The following is a 24,186-nucleotide window of genomic DNA, read 5'->3' as shown; positions in this document are numbered from 1 at the left end:
TTTCAACGAATAATGTACTTTCATTGTTTTAACTCACTAGTGAAACATTATTTCAAAATAAGTAATCATTACCAAGAAACCCATAAACAAATAGTTGTAGGTGTTTGAGGGATGACAAAACCACAGCAGTAAGATCAATTAACCACTCTGTGTGTTCGGCTTCCATTCCTCGTACCTTATTCACATATACCCAACCCTCAAATTCCTTTATTTTCTCTAACCCCCACCATATGGATGCCTGCTAGTTTCAGTTAAGTAAATGGGATGAAAAACTCTGTCCAATATTTCTACCACCATCATGCAAGATTGGAAGGAGTTAGTTGTCCCTAGTGACCACTGACCCAGTATACATTGTTTTACCATCCAGCATTCTGCATGTTGTCCTTGAAAATGAGGCATTAGCCATGTTTTAGTTGAAATAGTTCAGAAAAATAGAGCCAATTTTCACATTTAACCCCCAGTTAAGCTTAGAACTCTGTTAACACGTTCTTTGACTAGTATTCTAATAGAGCCGTGACAAAAGTTGCAAGAATTACACAACATGGACATTTAACAAACCCACACTAGTTTTTATCAATGTAATTTGTGAAAATACTTCATTTGAAAAAGAAAAATTCAGGACAGATGCTAAGCCAATCAGGATGTGTGGACAAGAGTAGTTAAATAGCACTCCTGGGAGCAAATGAGGATGTTTGATCTCCCCCAAATTGAAATTGTGTACACCCTGCAATCTAGCTATTCCTTTTCTACATATTCATCAGAAATTCTTATACACGTATACCTGAAAGCATGAAGAAGCTTTTTTATTACAGCATTTGGATAAACACATTATGGAACAACACAAAATATAGCAGACTGTGATCTATGGTATCAATATGCATAGTTCTCAACAAGAATATTACGTGGAAAAAAATAATGCAATGATACATGCCTTAAAATAATTTTTTTCTCATAAACATTAAAAACTCATAAAACACTAGTAAGTATTATTCATAAACCTATATATTCCAATGAAACTATGAAAGCATGAAGGTAAAGTTAAACCTCAGGTTCATAATAATGGCACCACTGGACAGGGGAAAAGGTAACAGATCTAAGAAGATAATACTAGCACTATAACTGAATGTAATACAAAAGGAACAAGGTATGAATTAACAGCTATTTTTGGGTAGAGTTATTTATTATACTGTTTGTATTTTATGTTTTAAAATTTCACTCAAAAAACAAAATAATTTCATAAAGAGCAATGTCCAGTTTAACTAGGAATCAGCTTGTTATATATCTACTTTACTTAAAAAAAATCCCACACACTCATTGCCATTTCCAAGGGGTTCAAAAAAGGAAAATTGGAAAATGTGGTACTTTATCAAAGAAAAACTTTTTATAAATATGAAATATGAAATAAAATGTATAATCAGCATATCACTGTTCTTGACACATTACCATATACAATCACATAGAAGGAGAGAGAAAGATGTATGTAGAATTTGACTTATGAATAAAGGAAATAATTACTGTGTTTAACTAAAGCATCTTCTTAAGAAACATAAATAACACTTCAGAATTGGCATTATCACAGTGAGAAATGATTGAAATATGCCAATAAAATCTATATAAGCATTTTGGAAACAGTGAATAGTTGCCTGACTCTTTGAAGTCTTTCCCATAATAGATGGGAATAGCTACCTTCATGCAAATGAACTAGACTTTGGTTGCACTAATTAAGAGAACTACAGCTTAGTCAATCTAATAATACATGAGTTGTAATGGATGTCAAAATCATGCTTTATAAAACTATCTTCAGAATCATCTCAAGTTTCCTTTTGAGAAAAATAACTTTACTAAATACACAGAAAAAAAGATTGTACAGATTAGTATAATTTCAATAGAACATGTTTCATCTTCAAAATCTGATAAGAACTTTCCAATCCATAAAACACTGTAAGAGAATACTGTGAATCAGGCTAGACACGCATCTCAAAGAGCTGATGAGGTTGCAAATCACTGTGCCTCACTCTTGTGTTACCACAATAATGCTTAGCACTTGCATAGTGTTTTCTAGCTTCAAAGAGCCTTCAAATTTTAACTAATTAATCCTTACGCTACCCAGTGAGAGAGTGATAAGAAATCCCTTGAAGAGAGCATCTAACTACATAATTCGCATTTGCTTATACAGAATTCAGCATATATACCATGTTGTGTTTTCCTATCTTTCTATTTCAATAAATCTTGAGAGAGATGATATCCATATGTGAATAAATGATACATAGCCATCTATTGTGAAGAAAATGATGTACATTGCACTCAATCTGCAACTAAAAGCTAAAAAGAAAGATATATGTACAGCCAACACATGAAAAACATCTGGTACACTCTGCTCTATTTTCTTTTCTCATTCATTTTACGTCTTGTTCTCAGCCATTCCGTAGTGGACTTGTTAGATTTGAATAGGTTAAAACTTTTTCACGAAGGATATACAATTCTCTTGTTGATTTCAAAATTATTTTTATTTATTGTGAAATAAAGTGTTTTAAAATTAAAAGTCTATAAGTTATGCTGAAAATAAGAGAATACCATTTGGGAAAGCTTCACCCAAATGAAAGAATATTTAACTACTGTATTAAGAATTCTCTCTACTAGGATTCCCTTCTCTCTGCAGGTAGCTGGCTACAGCAGTCTACCAAAACAAATCTATTCCTGCAGTAAAGGCCAACACTGGGTCATTCAGGAGAGAGCACTTTCTGCCTGAAAAGTGTTCTACATCTTTTCGCTGAAATAGGGGAAATCTTTAGTTTTCCTGTTTAACTGAAAATTCATTTAAAAAATCTTTTCTTTTTCATTTCAAAGAAATTCTGCTTACCTTCAATTGCTTGACCCTAACCTACTCTCTATAAATATCTAAAAATCACATGCACATACACACACGCAAAAGAAATGGTATAATCGGAAGACAATTCAATGTGTACGTGTACTCTGTTCTAAAAATTCTCCAGTGTACTATTTGCATTAAGGTTGTAGCTATCATTCAATGGATGATCTATTTTTACTAACATCCCTAGAATATCACTGGAGTTTGGATGTACAATGTGAGCAACATGGTTTTTATATGCATATACTTTCTTTGTAATTAAATTTATGTAGTTAAAATGGTCAGCTTTGTTGTCAAAGACAGATACTGGCTAAACTTTAACTTTTTAAAAGTATTCTTCTTTTTATTTTCAAATTCTAAATATTTGTTCATTTAAGTTGAACTAAAATAGACCGTTAAGCATTAAAATAGAATGAAAAAAGGTAAGCTGAAAATATTGATTTCTTAGTACAAATAATACATAGAATCATTTCATTTTTTCTTTAAAAAATTACATGAGACAAGTTAAAGAGCTAATTATGCCATACTGATACATTTTTTGACACTTTAGAGAAAATAAGACTTAATTCATTAGAAAGAGGAAATAATAAAAAAAATAATAATAAAAAATAATAAAAAAAAAGAAAGAGGAAATAAGGGTTTTTGCATGGATCTACCTTAAAACAACTGAGAATTTTACAAACACTAAGCTTAGGTTCTTGTCAAGTACAATTAAATTTATCCTTCCTTTCTCCTCTTTTTCTCTCCTCTATCTTAATATAGATGTAAAAAGGTAGGATTGGAACATGGAACAGAGTTTGCTTATTGGAAGAGTTACAAAGATTTTCCACAGGAGACTAAGATCTCTGATGAAGAGTAGAAATGATATGGGAATGTAAATTGTGCAGCCACAATGGAAAAAGAGTATGGATGTTCCTCAAAAAATTAAAACTATTATGATCCAGAATTCTATTTCTGGTATATATCTAAAGGAAATGAAATCACTATCTCAAAGAGATATTTGCACCCCAATGTTCATTGCAGCATTCTTTACAATAGCTAAGAGATGGAAACAATGTAAGTGTCCCATGACAGCAAGTAGACAACCCAAATGTCTACCAAAGGTAATTTCCTGATAAAGAAAATGTGGTAGGTACACCCACGCATACTCACGCAACACACGTGCATGCACACGGATACACACACACACTGGAATACTATTCAGCCATAAAAATAAGGAAATCCTGACATTTGTGACAATATGGATGGATCATAAGAATATTTTGCTAAGTGAAATAAGTTAGAGAAAGACAAAAGCTATTTTTTCTCACTTACATGTGGAATCTAAAAAAAAAAAAAGTTGAACTCATAGAAACAGAGTAGAATGGGGATTTTCGGAGGCTGGGGTGCGGGAAAATGGGGAGATTGGAACAAAGGCTATAAACTTCCAGTTTTAAGATGAATAATTTCTGACGATCTAATGTACAGGATAGTGACTATAGTTAACAGTATTTGAAAGTTGCTGAGACAGTAGATCTTAAATGTTCTCACTCCACCCCCCCCAAAATAGACAGTAGTTATGAGGTGATTGATATGTTAACTAACCTTATTTTGGTAATCATTTTACAATATATGCATGTATCAAATCATCATATTGTACACTTTAAACTTACACAATATTTTATGTCAATTATATCTCAATAAAGCTGGAGGTGAGGGAGAATATCAAGGGATCTTTAAGAAAAATAATAAATAATAATAAAAGCTTTGGCAGTTGTATCAATCAGGGTTCCCTAAAGAATCAGAACCAATAGAATGTGTGTATATATGTATACATATATTTATATACTTATGTATCTGTGTATATATACATAGAAAGAGAGATTTTAAGAAACTGGCTCACACAGTTGTGGAGGTTTGCCAAGTCCAAAATCTGCAGGCTAGGCCAGTAGGCTGGAAACCCAGGGACATGCTGCAGTTTGAGTCCAAAAGTAGTCTGCTGGCAGAATTCCCTCTTCTCCTGAGGAGATCAGCCTTTTCTGTTAAGACCTTCAACTGATTGGATAAGGCCCACCCAACATAATGGAAGATAGTCTGCTTAACTCAAAACTTCATAATTTAAATGTTAACCTTATTTAAAATGTGCTTTCACAGAAACATCTAGAATAATGTTCAACCAAATATCTGAACAGTGTGACTTAGCCAAGTTGACATATAAAATTAACTATTACAGCAGAGAAGGAAATTTTGTAAAATCTAGTGTGTATTAAAATATCCTTTAGGGGTGCCTGGGTGGCTCAGTCATTAAGCATCTGCCTTCGGCTCAGGTCGTGATCCCAGGGTCCTGGGATCAAGCCCCGCATCGGGCTCCCTGCTCAGCAGGAAGCCTGCTTCTCCCTCTGCCACTCCGCCTGCTTGTGTTCCCTCTCTCTGTGTCTCTCTCTTCAAATAAATAAATAAAATCTTTAAAAAAAATATCCTTTATATATTTAGTCTTATTTCATCTGGATATATATCTATATATATCCATCTATATATATATCTCCATACATATATGGTTTACATATATATATATGTAAAGAGGAAGAAGCATTTATTCTCACAGTAAAGACAAGGTCAGGACCCCCTAACTCAGTACTATGATTGTCATAGAAAGGAGAAACACATCTATTGCTCATACTTTAGGACCAGTTTCTATACCAATAGATCACAAACTTGAAAAAGTCTGCCTAAATAGAGCCACTGTTCTGGAGAAGATAGCACCAGAATTTGAACTTGAACCCTAATGATTGGCCTTGGGATATTTAACCTTAGTCAAACTAATTTCAAAGCTTAAGGAGGGGTTCTCTTTTACAAGAATTGTTGTCTCTTTGGTAAAACATTATATCCTGGAAAATCTAGCCTAGTGGTATATTTGGTTATAAGATGGTTAAAAAAAAATCTAGACTGCAGATATCCAGGACAATGGACCTCAGGGAAAAGTAATTGGCATAATAACACCAAATTTTGTCTGAATTAAGACTATGCAGCATTTTGATAAATTGTTTCCTGTTTTGAATTGTTTCATTTTTTAAAAAGATTTATTTACTTATTTTAGAAAGAGAGAGCGTAGGGGGGCAGTGGCAGAAGGAGAGGGAGAGAGAGAATCTCAAGCAGACTTCCTGCTGAGCACAGAGCTTAACACCAGGTTCAATCTCACAACCCTGAGATCATGACCTGAGCCAAAATCAAGAGTCAAACGCTTAACCAACTGAGCCACCCAGTTGCCCCTGAAATGTTTCATTTTTGAGTGTGGATTTATCTCTAAAAATTATTATTGATTTTTGTGACTGTAAGCATGCATGAGTTCTGCAACATTTGTTTATGGAAGGTCAAACATGGAGAACTCATACAAGGTCAGTAATGAGATAGGAACTTGGGTCTTGTAAGATGATTTCGTCTAGAATCAAAGGGACACTTTCTTCTCCTTGGGTCTCTCAGTTGTGATAAGGCAAACTACAAAATAGTTACAAGGAAGACCTAAACAAAGAAGGACTCATTCTCCAATGCCTGATCAGTTGTTATACATCCTGTCAACCATTTATGCTATCTCAAAGATCTCATTTAATTGTCTTAAATGTTAGATCCTGGTCTTGTGTACTTAGGTGGGGAAGATCTGTGTAGTAGCTACCTGGGCGGAGCTGGTCTAGCATAGAAATAAATGTGGACAAGTGGGCAGTGGTCCAGCACCAGATTCCCCAGTGAAGGCACAGATAAGTCTATCAGGCATCCCTAAAAGTATATGGGGAAATGGAACTGGTTAATTCATAAAATTAAGCAAAAGGATATCACAGACTACAGTACACTGAGCAGGAAAGTGAGTCTGCATACAGCAATTCGATCGGGCTTTTGGGTAAATCCCCCAATATCCCAAATCAATGTTACACCATAAAACATGTTTGAAATAAGAAATAAAAACTATTCAATTTCTAATTGTTTTCTATCATTAATGGAAATGAAAACTATGAAATCTAACCTGAAATTGTGTATTTCAATTTCAATAAAGCTTACTTAACTTGGGATAAATGTGAGGGTTTTGTTTTGTTTTGTTTTGTTTTTTAAGGTTAAAATAATATGATTGAATGAGAATCTGCTTGGAAATTTTACTCTGCCTGGTGTCATGGCCACCATGTTAAATGAAAAACACTGTGCAAAACTAACAAAATAATGCATGCATCAAGATTTCTCCTCTTCAGAACAAGAGTTGTTTTAAACTATTACCATAATAGTATCTTAAAATATCAAGAGCCAAGCAATACCATTAAAAAATAACAGCAAAAAAACTGGCAGGAATAACATTAACTAAAAATATTACCACATTTTTACTAGAATGTGAAAAGGAAGTAGAAACTTCTCACTTCATTAACGTTCTGGGAATCTTCATTATATTTTCCATATTTGTCAAGTTGTGTCCTAGCCCCTAATTTCAGCCTTTAAAATCTTTTTTTTTTTTAATCTTATTTTTTTTCTTTACTTACAAGTTGGGTCACACAAAGCCCCAGATAACTTCAATCATTTTCCTGACATTGTGCCTGTTTCTGAGCCTTGGGCAGAAACATAAAAACTAAATGGCATTATAGGTTGACAAAAGAAATCATAAAATACATGGACAAACGTATAATATATTTTGATTCTCCATTCCTACAATCTTCTTCATCAGTATTTGTTTAATACCTTGAACACTGACATTAAGCTTTTTAAGTTACATTTTCTTGAAGCAGGGATACCATATTTATTAGTAATAAATTTTGAAGTCTTTTCTGTTTTTTAAAATTTCAAGTATTGGGGTGCCCGCTGGCTCAGTCGAAGATCTCAGGGCCATGAATTTGAGTCCTACATTGGGTGTAGAGATTACTTAAGTAAATAAACTTTAAAAATTTTTTTACAATAAAAATAAAAATTCAAGTGTATAATTATTCTAGTAAATAGAATTTATACTCATTCATGCATATATTTGCTATTCATTTTATCTTATTCTCTGTGCTGGCAGCACATTCCCTTAATGGACAGGTGTGCTTTCTCAGTTTATTCTCTGAAGATCGAAGAAAAAGGATTTTAGTGATTTCATAACTTTTGGAAAGAGATCTCAAAACTAATTTCTTTCATTCTATTTTTCCACAAGTCATGAACAACTCATTGTATGACCAAAGGTGATCCAAAAGTAACTGGAATTTTTCATAGTTCATGTTCTGGAGCTAAGTCTTTAAAAATATTAGCCAGAAACTTCTCTGGATTACAATAATGTTAATGGGCATTGCAAAGTTTTCTTAGAGTTGAGTAGGGTTTCTAATTACATACAAATAATGAAAATATAAAGGTTGAAAAATATGATAATGAAAGAAACCTTAACTATTAGAATTAGTGAAATGTATACAGTGCCTTTTTCATCCAAATTACATATATCTTTTAAAAAGGAACAACTCCTAATGCACTTTTTTGGTTCTTTCTCTGCAATTATGCTAACAAGTATCATGCTGAGAAAGGATTAGTCCTGATGGACAATCAAAGACAATGCTTCCTTCCTGGTAAAAAGGTGAGAAAAGATGTAGGCATCTGAGCTGCAGTTATTAGGCTTAGCAGCAGGAGGCCCATATGACCAGTTAGTGAGCGAGATCAGAGTTTGCTAAGTAGAGAAACTGCCTAGTCATTATTGCAGGCTCTTCGGTACCATCATATATGTACCATCTCTGACTTGGTGGGTGGAAACCACGCTGCACACATCTCCCTGACTGTTCAACTTAGTGTTCTTCTCTCAGCTTGGTAGCCATGACACCTGGCCAGGTAAAAACTCCCGCTGGGATAAGGCATTTGGCATAGCAGCAGGACATGTGCACCTGCAAAATCTGAAAGAACAGAAATCATCCCTAAAAGGAAGAACCAGGAAGGACCTACTACTCATTTAATGTCTTATTAACCACAAAAACAACAAATCAGAAAGCAAGATTTAAAAAGCAAGATTAAAGTGTGTTTCATTGCATCCTTATAATGTCCCTTATAGTAGCTAATACAGCAAAATGTTGAAAAAGGTAGAACAAAATCTCTTGCTAATTTTAATAATATTGCTGAGCTATGATACGTTTTCGTATATTTTTATATTTCAGTTAGTGTTTTGTTCAACATGACCTTCTGAAAATATTTTCAATATCAAAGTTTGAAAACTAAAAATCAGGTTAAGATTTATTATCTCTTTAGTGTTAACTACTGACATTTTATGTCAAAATTCAATTCCAACATTTTTGAGATATTCTTTTAAGTAGCATAAGAGATATGTGTTAGCTTGCCCCATATATATTGTATGACTACTCATATTAGCATGAGAAAACCATAGGTCTCCAAATGAACTAACCATATAATACTAAGTAAACATGCCTCGTCTAAAGAATATGGGTTAGATTACATTCCAAAAGGACAACGTGGAATAAAAACATGGTATCTTAGAAATGGGTGTCTAATACAATAATTTTTAATGTACCTCCCAGAGATTGCTTTAAGGCAAAGGTGACCACAAGGCCAGTGGTAGATGGTTACAAGCCGTCTTCCCCAACATCTGTGTAAATAGATTCAAAGAACTAAAGGCTGCAGTTTCAAAAATTAAACTACAAAAGGCCATATCTATAACTGTACACAAAATCGCCTTGTCTACCCCTTCTTCTTACCCCCTACTACTTCTGGTGCTATTAAAGAAAAGGAATGTCTGAGGACCACCAAGGAGAAAAAGGGCAGAAAGAGGACATGGGAATAATTATTTTAAGGGTGCCTTGAAACAGTCGTTAGTCCTTTCTGTATTCTGTAGAAGCAATACCTGCACATATAAATCAAGCCTATGTGTTCAGATCACCTGTACTCATAAAAGTGAGCGGTTTCTACTGACATTTGTTTTTCTTCCTATTTTCCAATTGTTTTAATTTGTAACAAGATTGTTAAATATGACAAATAGAAATGGTATGCTGCATCGCTAATATTTGTGAACACAAAAATCAGGGCTACCTAACTTCTCAGCAAGAAGACTCAAAGAATCCTTCTGTGTATCTTTAACCCACCAATCTAAATAATGGTCTTCTATAATCAAACTTAAGGAAAAAGAATACATATTTTGATCAAAACAGAAACACTACGTGTTTGTGTGTGTGTGTGTGTGTGTGTGTGTGTGTGTGTGTGTGGTTGTGGAGGGTGGTAGGGAAGTGCTGGTGGTGGTGTATTTCAGCTTTTGAAAACTTAGCCCTGCTTTGCTGAATTCCGTGCCTCAGATGCACAACATACAATTAAATAACCCCTTCAAGGTAAAGATGAAAAATTAGGATTTTGAGAGTTTCCTTATGACAGTAGAGTTAACATGGGACAGTGCCAAGACCAAATTTATCTCATTCCCAAATCTGTTTTCTTTCCCCAAACCCTACTGTATTTCATTCAGAATTATTGATTTACAGACGTGAAATTTGCTAACATCAGAGAAATTTAAAATTAAGGTTCAGAAAAAATGAAAAATATAGATTCCCTAAGTAGCTAGCATTCTGTTAGTCTTGGTATAACAAACTACTTTCTTGCCCATTGCAAAGGCTACAAAATTGACCGTGCCTTCTTTTGTTTACCAACTGCTCAGAGCTCCACCGACTCTCTACTCAAAAATGACCACAGTTAATTGCATATTTCTTTGCTCCATTCCATGGCCTTTGCTTTCTCTCTCTGTAGCTTTATTATGTATCACCTTGTTTTTTTGTTTTGTTTTGTTTTGTTTTGTTTTTAAGCAGCTCAAGTCGTTTTTCTTTTTCAATCAGCCAGGAAATGAAAAGAAATACATTGTATAATCTATTACATTTCTGTCATCGGAGACCTCATTTTAACATACCCATTTTATTTTTCATTGTTTTTTTGTTTTGGTTTGTCCATGTAGTAGAATGGTAAAATGGGACTGTACTCAAATGGTCAGCTCTATGTTCAAATCTTCAGTGATGCCCAGAGGCTGACACATAAAGCATCAGATCCTTGAGCTGGACATAATCCTTCATGATTCTGCTCCTGTCCAGCTTCTCTGCCTTGCACTTTAAGCCCTAGCAAACACAATTGCTAATTGTTGACAACACTTTATTTTACACTGTTTGAGATAGTACCGTTAATTCCCCTCCTTGCTTATTAGGGATTGAAGTAACCTAAACTGATGGTTCTGAGAGTATGGTCTCATAAAATGGCAGCTCTCAGAGATGTAAAAACTGGAACACTGATCCACACTAGAAAATTTTCATGAAAACTACATGTGAAAATGACAGACCCCCCCCCCCATGTTTTTCTTTCCACTTTCTTTTCTGAGACCACATTAATACCATAAAGGATAGTTAACAGTAATAAGAAAACACATACACTCCTAACGACAAACAACTAGGTGTCATAAAACAAATGATGAAAGCCACCTACAGGACAGCCTAAACCACGGCCTAGAAAATGTCTGAAGGGAATCTAGCCAAGGAGGAAGCTAAAACCTGCAGAATCCCCCAAAGCCTCCAGACTGGGAAATAGATTTGCCTGAGAACAGGAATGAGGAGTAAGGCTACAGGACATGATTGAGCCATCCACCTTTTCCTGTACTCTAAGAGAACATCTGCAGTCAAGCATGTATCTTTCTTACCTTCCACCAAAGCAAATGATAGAATGGTTCTATTCTCTTCAATTAAATGCCTTGCACATGTATGCACCTCCACCCCCTTCTAAAAGAAAAATCCTATACCTCTTTCATTTAGGAGAATTTCAGCTTACAAGTTGATTTGATCTATGATAGTTCCATTCTTAAGTTTTTGAGGAACCTCCACACTGTTTTCCATAGTGGCTGCACCAATTTACATTCTCAGCAATCCCACTTCTGGATATCTATCTAAAGGAAATAAAATCACTACCTAAAAGAGACATCTGTACCCACATGTTCATTACAGTATTATTTACAATAGCTAGGATATGGGTTATACATATATAAAAAATTGAATATTATTCAGCCACAACGAAAAAGAATAAAATCTTGCAATTTGTGACAACATGGATGGACCCTGAGGCCATTATGTGAAATAAGTCAGACAGAGAAAGATAAATACCATATGATCTTTTTTAAAAATTTATTTATTTATTAGAGAGAGTGAACATGAGCGGGAGGGGCCCAGGGAAAGAGAATCTCAAGCAGACTCTGCACTGAGTGCAGAGCCTGACACAGGGCTCAATCTCACAGCCCTGAGATCACAACCTGAGCTGAAACTGGGAGTCAGATGCTCAGCCGACTGTGCCACCTAGGCACTCCAATACCATATGATCTTACCTATATGTGGAATCTTTAAAAAAACAAAACAACTCCTAGAAACACAAAACAGATTGGTGGTTGCCAGAAGTGGGGGGTAGGAGTTGAGAGAAATAAGTGAAGGTGGTCAAAAGGTACACACTTCTAAGTTCTGATGCTACAACGTTCAGGATGGTGACTATAGTTAACAATACTACAGTGCATATTTGAAAGTTATTAAGTGAATAAATCTTAAAAGTTATGAGGAAAAAAAATTGTAATTATGTGAGGTGGTAAATGTTAACTATGACAATCATTTCGCTAAATATACATATATAAAATTATATTGTACACCTTAAACTAATACATTATATGTCAATTGTATCTCAATAAAACTGGAAAAAATTAAAACACGTGATTTGACTCTCAAACACTGGGGGTTAAAATTCTAGTCTTTTTTTTTTTTTTTTTTTTGAGAGGTAGAGAGAGAGAGCAAGCAAGCAAGAGCACAAGAGCAGGGAGAGGGAGAAGCAGACTCCCTGCTGAGCAGGGAGCCTGTTGTGGGGCTAGATGCCAGGCTCAATGTGGGGCTCGATTCCAGGATGCTAGGATCATGGCCTGAGCCTAAGACAGCTGCTTAACTGACTGAACCAGCCAAGTGCCCCCAAAATTCTAGTCTTTATTAAGCCCTGTCCCATGCAAGATTTCAGTGTTTTATTACATCATTCTTACATATGAAAAACAAACAGGATAGCCAGACATTTGAAGAAAACTTCCAACATGCTAGATCAAGACTCAGAGAAGCTCTGCCCTCGTGGAACCTATATTTTAGAAGAATCAAAAGTAATTGCTGAATATTTATAGGTCATTTCTATAGGAAGAGAACAGAGAGAAAGGAAAAGCCATGTAGGAAACAGCTGCATTAAACTTTAATCCTCCTATAGAATTTTCTTTTTAAATTACATGTGTCTATTACTTGGAAAAAATATATGTAAGTTAGTTCATGTTTATATCACACAGGACAACCTATGGAGTTGCCTGTTTGGTGCTTGACTCTGTCTTACTGTTACTTTACCTGTTCCCTGGGAAGAAACATCACTCTGGTTTACTTAGTGGCTGTACCACATGGTCAAAAAACAAGTGTTTAAATCAAATGAGCAAACAAGGACACAAAATTTCATTTTCTGTTTTGCTGATTACAATAGACTTCCTCCAGCTTTAGTGGCAAATATTTTGCTGTTTCTTTGGTTTGTGCAAACTCAAAGCAATAGAAATCAATCTGCACTGGGTGAATGGTGAAAATAATCTTGTTTATATTACTATTATCATCCCTTAATGCCTGAAGATATAAGGCTTAATTGAAATCCTTGTCCAATCTGTTCCAATAATTCTGTGGCAGGTAACATAAATTTTTCAGTTTGACATCTTTCTTTTGAAGAGGTTTTCTCCATAAGGGTTTAGTTATTTTCAAGTATGTGTTCATTTTCTCTTGGGCTCCTCTACTCTCTCTGCAGTATGGGGGAAGGGTCCAGAACAGAACTCAATGTTGATTTCCCCTTTGAAACTACTCCACCAGCTAATATCAGGGTTGTACCTTTTAACTCTTTATGGTGAAGCAACATGGGTGGTGAGACTTGTGCCTAGTTAAAATCTATCAGCCTAGAGGATTTGGAGGGGTGAATGTAGAATTTTATCAGTCCACACTTCTTTGTATACATTATTTACCTATTCAGGACCTTATTATTAACCAAAGGACATCAGCATCTGGTGTGTGTGGGGGGCAGAGTTCAAAAGGATTTTCCCAGCAATTCTGTTCCTCTGGTTTATAACCACATGTCCAGATAAAGGCACCCTTTATTTTTTCTAGGGGTTTTCCCAAGGGCCTATTTTGTGGTGGTGGTTGTTAATTCCTGGAATCGTTATCTGCCTTTCAAATCTATAATTATTGCAGGTTGATTTTGGAGGCAGAAAGCCACCAGCCCTGGCTAGTTCACCATCTTGGCATTGACAAGATATCACAGGTAAAATAATTTTTAAAAGATATATCTCAAAAATTTATTTTTGTATAAATATACACAGTTCCATAATTTGTCCTGGTTGTTAATTGTTAAATTGTAGCTATGAAGAACATAAAGATTAGGCAGAGTGGATGGTGGATTTTAGAAATTTAACACTGACTAATGACTGATTCATAAGAGGGAATATGAGATGCTTTGTGGGAAGGCTACTCAAATGGAAAATGGGGAATTGGTCACAATACTGGAAATCTAGGCGAACACGTGACTGTTCTGAAAGAAAACAGGAGTCAAATATATCACTTGTTTCTGATAGGAATATTTTCTCTCTTAATAATATTAATACTTCAGAAAAATTAGTGTTAATGTGAGTGGCTCTGGAATACCCCCTTCCCCGTGTCACTATGAGTTCAGAATTTTGAAATACTGATTATAAGGCTGCCTGAAAAGTAACTTAATTTTAAACCAAGAGCAAATAACCTAAAGTTAACTTAAAAAGTGACATTATAATTCTAACAAAATTGCCAATTCAATTTCAGCCATCTACCTTTGGGAGAAATCTCATGTGTTTTATCATCTTGCTTACCCTAAAACTAAATCAGGTGATTTATGCAATATGCGTAACTTTTCAAATAAATCAACTGTGCAAAAATGTGTCTCTTGCTTTCTCATCTAAGTACTGTGACAAATGTTTTGAGCACGGAAGTGGACTGAATAAACATTTCCTTTCACAGATATAGGAATGTTTATTTGCTTCATTTAATCCTGGGAATATGAGAAAAATATGAGATTATTGAATTATTGGATAGACATTGGAAATCCAATATTAAATCCTATAAAGATGCTCAATGTTTAGGAAAAAGTGTGCTAATATAGTCCTATTATGTTATTATGGCCTATTAACATATAGATTGTTATCTGTAAAAAAATCTCTCTTAAGGTTATTAGATGGTACTATTACATATATTTTATTTTCAGAAATTAGATTATGAGTCAGTAAAATGATAAAATTTCATTGAAATAATGTTAACAGGTAAGTTTTTAAAATGCAATGTTTTAAAAATGCGAAGTTTTAAAATGCAAAGTTTTAAAATCTTGTTTAAATGTTTAGTCATTACAGAAGAATGAAGCCATTAACACAGAGGGAGTAAGTTTGTGTTAACAACTTTTTAAATAAAACTATATAGGAAAGATAATAAAAGTCAACCCATATAGAAGAGGATCCATTGATCCTTTGCTTTGGGCAGCTTATGGTAACTTCAAGATCTCCAAGAGTCAGTTTCTCATCATAAAATGAGGACAATAAGAATAGTTACTTCAAAAAGTCATTGTAAAGATACACAAAAGGATGCATACAAAACTCTGGCATGTGAGACATTAGTAAATATTAGGTATTATTATTTGCATGGTTTATTATCATTGTAGCTCTTCATTTGGAGTACCCTACTTTAAGACACTTCTCTAAACTGAAGTAGGCTTCGTTGAAGGATGACCAAAAGAAAGAATCTGGAAACTAATCATATAGGAAATAGTTAAAAGAGATAGCTAATGATCAACAAAAAAATCATGTAAATACTAAATACTAAAATTGCATTAGCCTCAGAGAACATATAGCCCAATGTCTTCATTTAATATTAAACATATGAATAAAGAGACTCACTTGTCTTTAAGCCACAGTGTCTTATAGAAGAAAGTCTAGCCAAGTACAGAACCAACTCCAACAGAAGGAAGTTGAGTGAGGAGGTTTTCATATGGAAGTGTCCAAAACTAAAAACCTACAGAGAAGCCAATGCATTCTCACTTCAGGCATTTAAGCAAGAATGGGGAAGTCAACTTTCCATAATAATGTAGTGAACAGGCAAAATATCAATAAAGAATTAATAAAGAATTAATTAATAAAGAATCCATTAAAGAATGGTAAGTGAGCCTCTCTTCCATGTTAGATACTGGACTGAATGCTGTAGGGAATATAAAGTGGAATAAAAAGGGGATATTTATGTAACATGCAACTAGGCAGAATGAGTAAAATATTAGTTACATCTACTGTGATGTTTCATTGCAGATCTTATTAGGAATCAACAGAATTAATTATATATAGTACACTTAGAAGACATAAACTATACCAGTTTCATCCAAAAATATCTCTTGAGGGCAAAAATGAATCAAAGTGTGAACACAGACTCTGTTATTATTAAATTATCTTGAGATTTGTCCTATTATTAAAATCTATTTTCTGTGTTGTGCACAACTCAATATTGTTCCTAAAAGATCTGGGTCTTAGGGAAATCTAAACTATTATTATTTTGTTTTCTATAAACATTTCATAGAAAAGAAATCTTTATTTTTTAAGGTAGAAAGCAGCTTCAAAGTATAGAAGTCATTGTGAGCCTATGGGGGTGGGGTGAATAATAAAAAGTATATGAATTGGTTGTATACACAATGAACTTACAGAATTCTTTGGTAGCAGCTAACAAAACACATCATGACTACGAGGATAGTAGAAAGTTCGAAGGCACTGGAGTTAAAACAAAATTAGTGCTGAAAATTGGCATTATCAGGTACCAGGTGTATTAACTTGGGACAATTCATGACCTTCTCTGAACCTCAGTTTCCACAAATGAAAATATCTCTGCTAATCTGTGTTTTATCCAACATTTTCAATTTCATTTGTTCCAAACCAGGACATTAGTGAAGTTATTTCTTAATATAAAGTTTTTCCAACTACACAATTTACTTCTCTCAAATTTATCTGTGGTTGAAACAGCTCCCTTTTTCTTTCCTCTGTTGCCTGGCCAACACATAACTCACTCTCAGCTTTCTTTTCAGTTGCAACCTCTATTAAGAAGACTAAAAAATCTAAATATTTACTTCCTTCCACTGTAACTGTGGTCCTCTGTCACATGTCTGGCTAATAAGATCTAAATGAAGCCCCCTCACAACACTAGGAAAACTTGCTTTCATAAAAAGGGATACACGTGGCTTGGCAAGCCCTTATTTTCTTTCTTCATTAAGCATTATGGACATAATACCTTGAATTGCATGGAGAAAACAGCAAGAAGCACTGAGATGTTATCACCATATAGTGGACCAACTGAGCCAAAGGCAGTAACTGCCTACCTCTGATTGGTTCATATTTAAGAAAAAAGAAATCCTCAGGTTGCCTGAGTGGCTCAGTCATTAAGCGTCTGCCTTTGACTCAGGATATGGTCCCAGGGTCCTGGGATTGAACCCCACATTGGGCTCCCTGCTCAGCGGGAAGCCTGCTTCTCCCTCTCCGCCCCCCCCCCCACCTGCTTGTGTTCCCTCTCTCGCTGTGTCTCTCTCTGTCAAATAAATAATCTTTAAATTAAAAAAAAAAAAAAGAAAAGAAATCCCTGTTTGTTTAATCTATGGTTAGTTTTCTGTTATGTGAAGTCAAAAGTATTTCTTTCTGACACAATGTTTCTTTTGTTCCTTCTTCCCCAACTTTGTTTTTTAATCTGCTCACATTAGTTGTAATGTGTAATTTCTTTGTCAAATATATTCAATGAAGTGACACTGTAGTATTGTGGAAAGAATACCGCATGAGAAATCAAAGAGTTCTTTTTACTCTGTTTTAGTATCTATTAATATATAATACTTTGGGGAAGTAATTTAATATTTCTTATCTTCAGTTTCATCTTATACAGAGTAATTGAATGCAATAAAAAGTATTTTATATTTAAAACTCTAAAAATAATCTCGAATCCTTCAAAGGAGACAACTGGAGGAAATGGTATTATTGGAGCCTGGGTTAGGGTCAACACATGGAAGATAGAAGCATGGTGAACTTATCTGGCAGGATATGGAACCACATGGAGGCATAACCCCTGCAAAAAACAGAGTGGAGGCATACTCTGGCTTCTCTCAGCTTCTTGCCCTCCTAATCTGCCCCAGTGTCACCCCTTGGCTGAACTCTACCAGGAGGCAATTTATATGGGAGCCTAGGAACCACATCTCACAGCTCTGAAATACAGAGCATGGCCAGGGAGAGTTGAAGGCTACATCTGGGCACATAGGTCCAGGACCACACACAAAGAAATATCAAAAATGAATTTAACATCAGGGGATTAAACGAAGAATGAACTCAGGAAGCACTTATGCAGAACATTTGTGAAAGAATCAAAAGAATAAACCAGGGCTTGAGAAATGGGGGGGGGGGGAGCACAAAAATGTAGAGAAAGACAGGCAAAATTATGAAGACAAAGATCTTTACCTTCTCTTTTTAGAATACTTTTAAAAAAATCTCTTCCAGGACCTTTCTACCACTTTCTTTCATTCTTTGATATGTTCATTCACTGATGCATTTAACAAATTCTTATCAAACACCTAGAATCTTCCAAGGACTAGTCACATGGGATCATATGTACTCCTAGTACTCTACTCATTTATACACCATGTTTCTTTTTCCTGGAACGCTTTTCTCCCAAACACTGTTCTAGCAAATTCTTAACCTTCAAGACGCAGTCAACTATCCCTACTTTAAGAAGGTTTCTAAAACCCCTCTAAATCCAGTTAAGAATTTACTTCCTATCCACTTAAGATATGAACTTTAGATATATTTTAACATTGTCATTGTACATTGTAATTACTAGTCTAAATTGTATTCTCCAACTGAACTATGAATATTTTGAGATGAAAAACTATGAAAACAACTCCTTGACCTTTGTCAGAGTTTGTTACAGAAGTGTTTTGAATAATCATATATAAATATTTGTATATAAAATTTTATTTTTTAACTAATTTATCCTGATTTTTGGAAAATAAAATGGGGTAAAAATTGTGTACCCTGCCAATTCCCCCTAAACTGTTCAACTGTTCAATTACCTCAAAGTATAAATTTTAGATTTTGTAATATTGCAATATATTAGACTTAATTTTTCCTTCAGGTTTCCTGTAGTTCCAATGAGACTTGGGTGTAATCACTTACTAATTGGGAGAACATGGGGTTTCTTCTATCTACTCGTCTACTTTTCTATCTTTATTCTTTATTTATTGTATCTAAATATAAGAATTGGCAGGCAACTCAGCTGAAATCCAAGAACATGGGTGTTTTTGTCTTTGTTTTTAATTTATGAAGACTAACAGAGAGAGATATTAAGGATCAAAAGGACATTTATTTTTGTATATAAAAACATTTATCTTTGTATACCGGCCATATATTTGAAGGATTATACTATGAAATATTATGAGAATCATTACTTATTGCTTAATATATCCCATATACTATCAACGCACACTACATTCCTTGAGTCATGTTACCCATAGCACAGCTTTACAAGCTAAGTACAGTTACTTTCCCAATTTACAGCTAAAGAAGCTAGAAGTTATCTAAGAATTTATAGTTAATACTAAGATTCAAACAAGTCAATAAAAAACAAAATGCACAACTAAGACTGAGGACTCATTCTTCACTTATAAGTACTGAAACTTTTTGTTTGTTTTAAATAAAAGAGGTACTGGGGTGACTAAAAAGTGTAATGTTAAAGACCATTTAAATTGTCTGCCTAGAGGCATAAATATGTATTTGAGCACACGGCTGGGATGCCATATTGCCAGTGTAATTCAGATTTCCTTGCTTTAAAACATTTATGCTAGAGCTTTATCATTACAGCTGAGGCATGCTACATGGCATGAATATTTTTATAAAACACCCTGAAATACATATCTTAGTGATCAATTCAGCACTTGCAATTTCCCCAACTTTATTTTAATCAGGAGTTAATGATGTATGGCACTTGTAGTAAGTAAATGAATGTTTGAATTGCTGTAAGTTATTTTAATAATTGCTCAGCTAACCATTTAAATTATCAAAGATCTTTACTTGTGCAATGTCATATAAATGACGGAAATTAAAAATTAATCGACACGATTTACGTAACTAAAAGCTGCCATCTAATGGGATATTTTTCAATAAGACGACAGCAGTAATTATGCTGAAAAATATTCATTCCTGTAGTTTGAACGATTATAGCAATTTCCACCAGGGGATTTCGCAGTCAGATTCTAGTTCTGGGCAACAGTGATTAATATAATGGTTATTAATGAGAAGTAATTTTGATACTTCTTGCAGTGTTTAGGTGTCAATGCCTTGAAAGCAATATGTTTAGCATATTAATAATAAAGATTGCACTGGACTGGCTACTAAATAACATTACTTTTTTTTCTTATCTTCTATAATGTGAAAGGTCAATTAGATGTATAGAAACAATAGAATTTTTCACAGGACCTGACATTTCTCTGTGCTAACATCTTTTTAACTGTGTACCAAGTTCATTAAGGTAGTACTGGTAAACAGGAAGAAAGGGATGGGGTCAGAGGTCACAATGCACAGCAAGGTGACAGTCTCTTGTGGATGGCACCCCGGGAGCTGAGTTAGAGTGAGAATTGCCTTTCAGGTTGCCAGCGGAGATAGAGAGAATAAAGCCATCAGCAGTTAGTATTATTGGAGTAATTAAAAGGAAAATTGACAGAGATTTTGTTGGCTTTATATCAAGTTAAGCACAGATAAGACAGCCCCTCATCAGATTCCATAAATGTAAAATTGTGAATAAAAAGATAATATATATAATTTGGGTAACACTATATAAGTACATATACACAATTGCAAATTTATGGTCTGCAACAACGTATATATATTTAAATGCATCCAAATCTATCTGCCTAACATTAGAAAAGTAAGAAATCATTCTTCTAATGTACCATTCCTTTCCTGAGAATTTTGTCAAACATCCTCTTTCCCCATCTATTTGAACTTTGCTGTTTGGAGACACATAGTATATGTATGTAGCAAACTACATCATAATGTTTATGGTAAGGAAAAGGATAACACTTGTGGTGTAGCAATTCTATATTGTGAGGAGAATGCTAAACTAGATATCATTATGGATACAGAAGTATCCATAGCACAAATTAGTTCATGAAATATATTTCTAAAGTTTTATTGAAAATAAGTAATCTAAAAAAATGTAATCTAAAGAGATTTCAAGTGGAATGACACTATTGGCAAACTCAATGTTTAAGGATGACTGACCTTCAGTTTGTGAATCATGACAAATGTAAAATATTAAAAATTACTGCATAATGGAGTTACATAAAGAATTATTTATGGTTTTCATAAAATTAATAATCTCAATGGTAGTATTTCTTGAGACTGAAAAATTCTTGTATTTCATTTTATGGTACTTTTTGTTTCTTTGTTTTTGGATGTTGTTATTAATATAAACACAAATATTTTTATTTATATATATGAAACATGAATTTTGTTTATATTTCTTAGTAGTCAAAGTCATTGCAAATATTAATATATTGAAACATTTTTATTTGCTTGAAGTAGTTATCTTAACTTTCTTTTCTTAAAGTCTCGTATTGCAGTAGGGTCTGACATGGAATTGAGTGTGATCGCTCTTTGATTTCACATGAGTAATGAGTTCTTAATGTGGTGTCAGGGAATAGATAGACTTTAAAGCTTACTTTCTTCTTCCTATTCTCCAACTCTCTTTGGATTTATATGTCTGACTTCTAAAACAGTAATATCTGCATCATTATATGAGATAAGGTTGGTGAAAAATACGAGTATAAATGTGACTATTTTCTGATTTTTTTTTTGGAACAGACAAAATAAAACTAAAAGATAACTGTGCTATGAAAGTAAGTCAGTGATTTATCATAGAGGAGCAAAAGGAACATGAGAATAACTAACTAAATAGATAAGTAAATACCTCGTCCCTAACATGAGATGATAAAAAATGATTTCACATAAAAAATTTAAAAATTTATGATTCTTTCTGATAAGAATAAATGGCACTAAAACTCCTATTTTTACTATTTTATCATATGGAAACATCACTATATCTTCAGACTTTACAATAAAAGTTAATTGTAACTTAAGCAGTTGTACAGCCTTTTCAAATAGAAGTGTAGCATTTTAAAAGTTTTAAGAATACCTTTTGGGATTAATATAATTTAGCCTTCTTAATAATTAAATTACTTCAAGGAAATTATTGGAACTGTAGTCTCATAATTTAATTGTCTACTTTTTAGTCTTTTTTATCGTGTAAATGCCACTCAAAAATCATATTATAAATAATAATGACTAAAACCAGTTGTGAAATAAAAATTGAGCTGAATGGGTATTTTTTAGGTTTCTATTGTGAGAATTCACATTAACCATGGGATATGCACATGCTAGAGATAATTGTAAGAGTAATGACTAACATTTGGGTAGCACTTGACAGTATACACAGAGATATCAAATATTCTCATTTGGTCTTCAGAAAGATTTTAAACTCTGTTTCATAAGTGAGGACACTGAGAGTCAGTAATACAAATCAGAGCTGATACATCTCCTTATGATCATGTCAGTCAATAAAGCAGGATATTTGTTCTTTTCTGGAGGAGGGAAGAAAGAAAAATCCATTAAAGTCATGGATCCTTTTTTTCCCCATTTCAATTGTTTATTAATGCTAAATTTATGAACTTGTTGCCCTTGCCTTCAGTTATATGTTGCCTATATTGGCCTATGAGACCAGTTATCACACAATTATTTCTCATTTCTCTTCTTGCATGTTAGAACTGCATATGCTCAGTAAGGACAAGGGCTATGCTTTTCTGAGTACCTCATAGTGTCAGGCCCATCTTGACATTTAGACTACCTGTTGAATATTTGCAATGTTTCCATGTGAGTGTACATGCTAGATCACTTTATAATAATTTTATTTAGTATTTGGGCTTGGAGAGCTCTTTTTCTTACTAATATCTTTTTCAAAGGATATTTTAAGAATATATTTATCCTCAGTGAAAAAGAGAACCACTAAGATATTTTTCAATGTTATATCATTTTAGTTGTGATTGCTTCTTTTTTACATGTTAGCAGCACTTTCCTTGTTATTTTATTTCTTCTTTCTGGTGATAAATATCTATTCTAATGTAGGCAATAAAGTTTTGTTTTTAGAAATATTAAGTAATGTAGTCTCGCTGGTAAAACTCTCATAATAAATTATTTGTAATTTTGATAATCTCCCAAATCACTTTAATATGTAAATATTTTTAAATAAATATACATTTTAATTTAAATATTTTTAAATATACATTTCACTTTTCTTTGTTCCTCTTCTTTCCCCTTTTTCTTTTTTCCTTTTTTTTTTTCAATAAACAATTACTGAGCCTCTACAATGTACTCATCTTCCAGGAATCTCAGATGTAGTGGAGAATAAGCCTTATCCTCTTGGAGCTTTTATCCTAGTGCTAATAACAAGTATGAAGACACTTTTATGAGTGTTACAAATACACAAATCTAAAGACCAAGAAAGAGTCAGGAATTTCAAACAGCTAGTTTGATAAAATCATAAAATTAATAAGAAGTATAATTTTAAATGAAAGTATCTATGACAGAATATTCATGAATTCATTCATTATAATAGACCAGTCATTCAAGCAAAATAAGTGAAAAACTCTTACATTTTTTTCTCAATTGACAATATCTGTATATATACTAGAATAATTTTTTCAGTTAAAATACACCCAACACCTTAACACTTGCAAATTTCATAAGAAAACCCCATCTGTAAAATACTGGTATTGGAATAATGTTCAACAAAATGCTGTCAATATCAAAGTTGAGAATGTATTCTAAGAATAAGTAGATGATAAATCAGAAAGATTCTGGGTTTCAAAACATTCTACTAGCAACACAGACATCACATAGAGATTCATTAATCAGCATTTTCTTTATTAAATCCATATTTCAACTAATAGTTCCAACATCCTCAGAGAAAGGAAAGTTATGTACAAATGATCCCAGTCTGAGAAAGGCTGTGATCTGAATGATAGTGAAAAGTGCACAAGATTCCATTGGAATGAACACAGCAGTGGTTCCTCCTTTGTATGTTATTATAAAGAGAACTGGGGGTCAAACTGCATGAATGATAAATGGAAGGTACTTGAATTGGGTTGGCTCTTTTATGAACATTATACATTGACCTTGGCAGTTTTGACAATTACATCCATCATTT

This window comes from Mirounga leonina, unplaced genomic scaffold (genome assembly GCF_011800145.1).
Source record: "Mirounga leonina isolate KUSES-001 unplaced genomic scaffold, KU_Mleo_1.0 Mir_115, whole genome shotgun sequence".
NCBI lineage: Eukaryota > Metazoa > Chordata > Mammalia > Carnivora > Phocidae > Mirounga > Mirounga leonina.
This window is presented reverse-complemented; position numbering follows the sequence as displayed.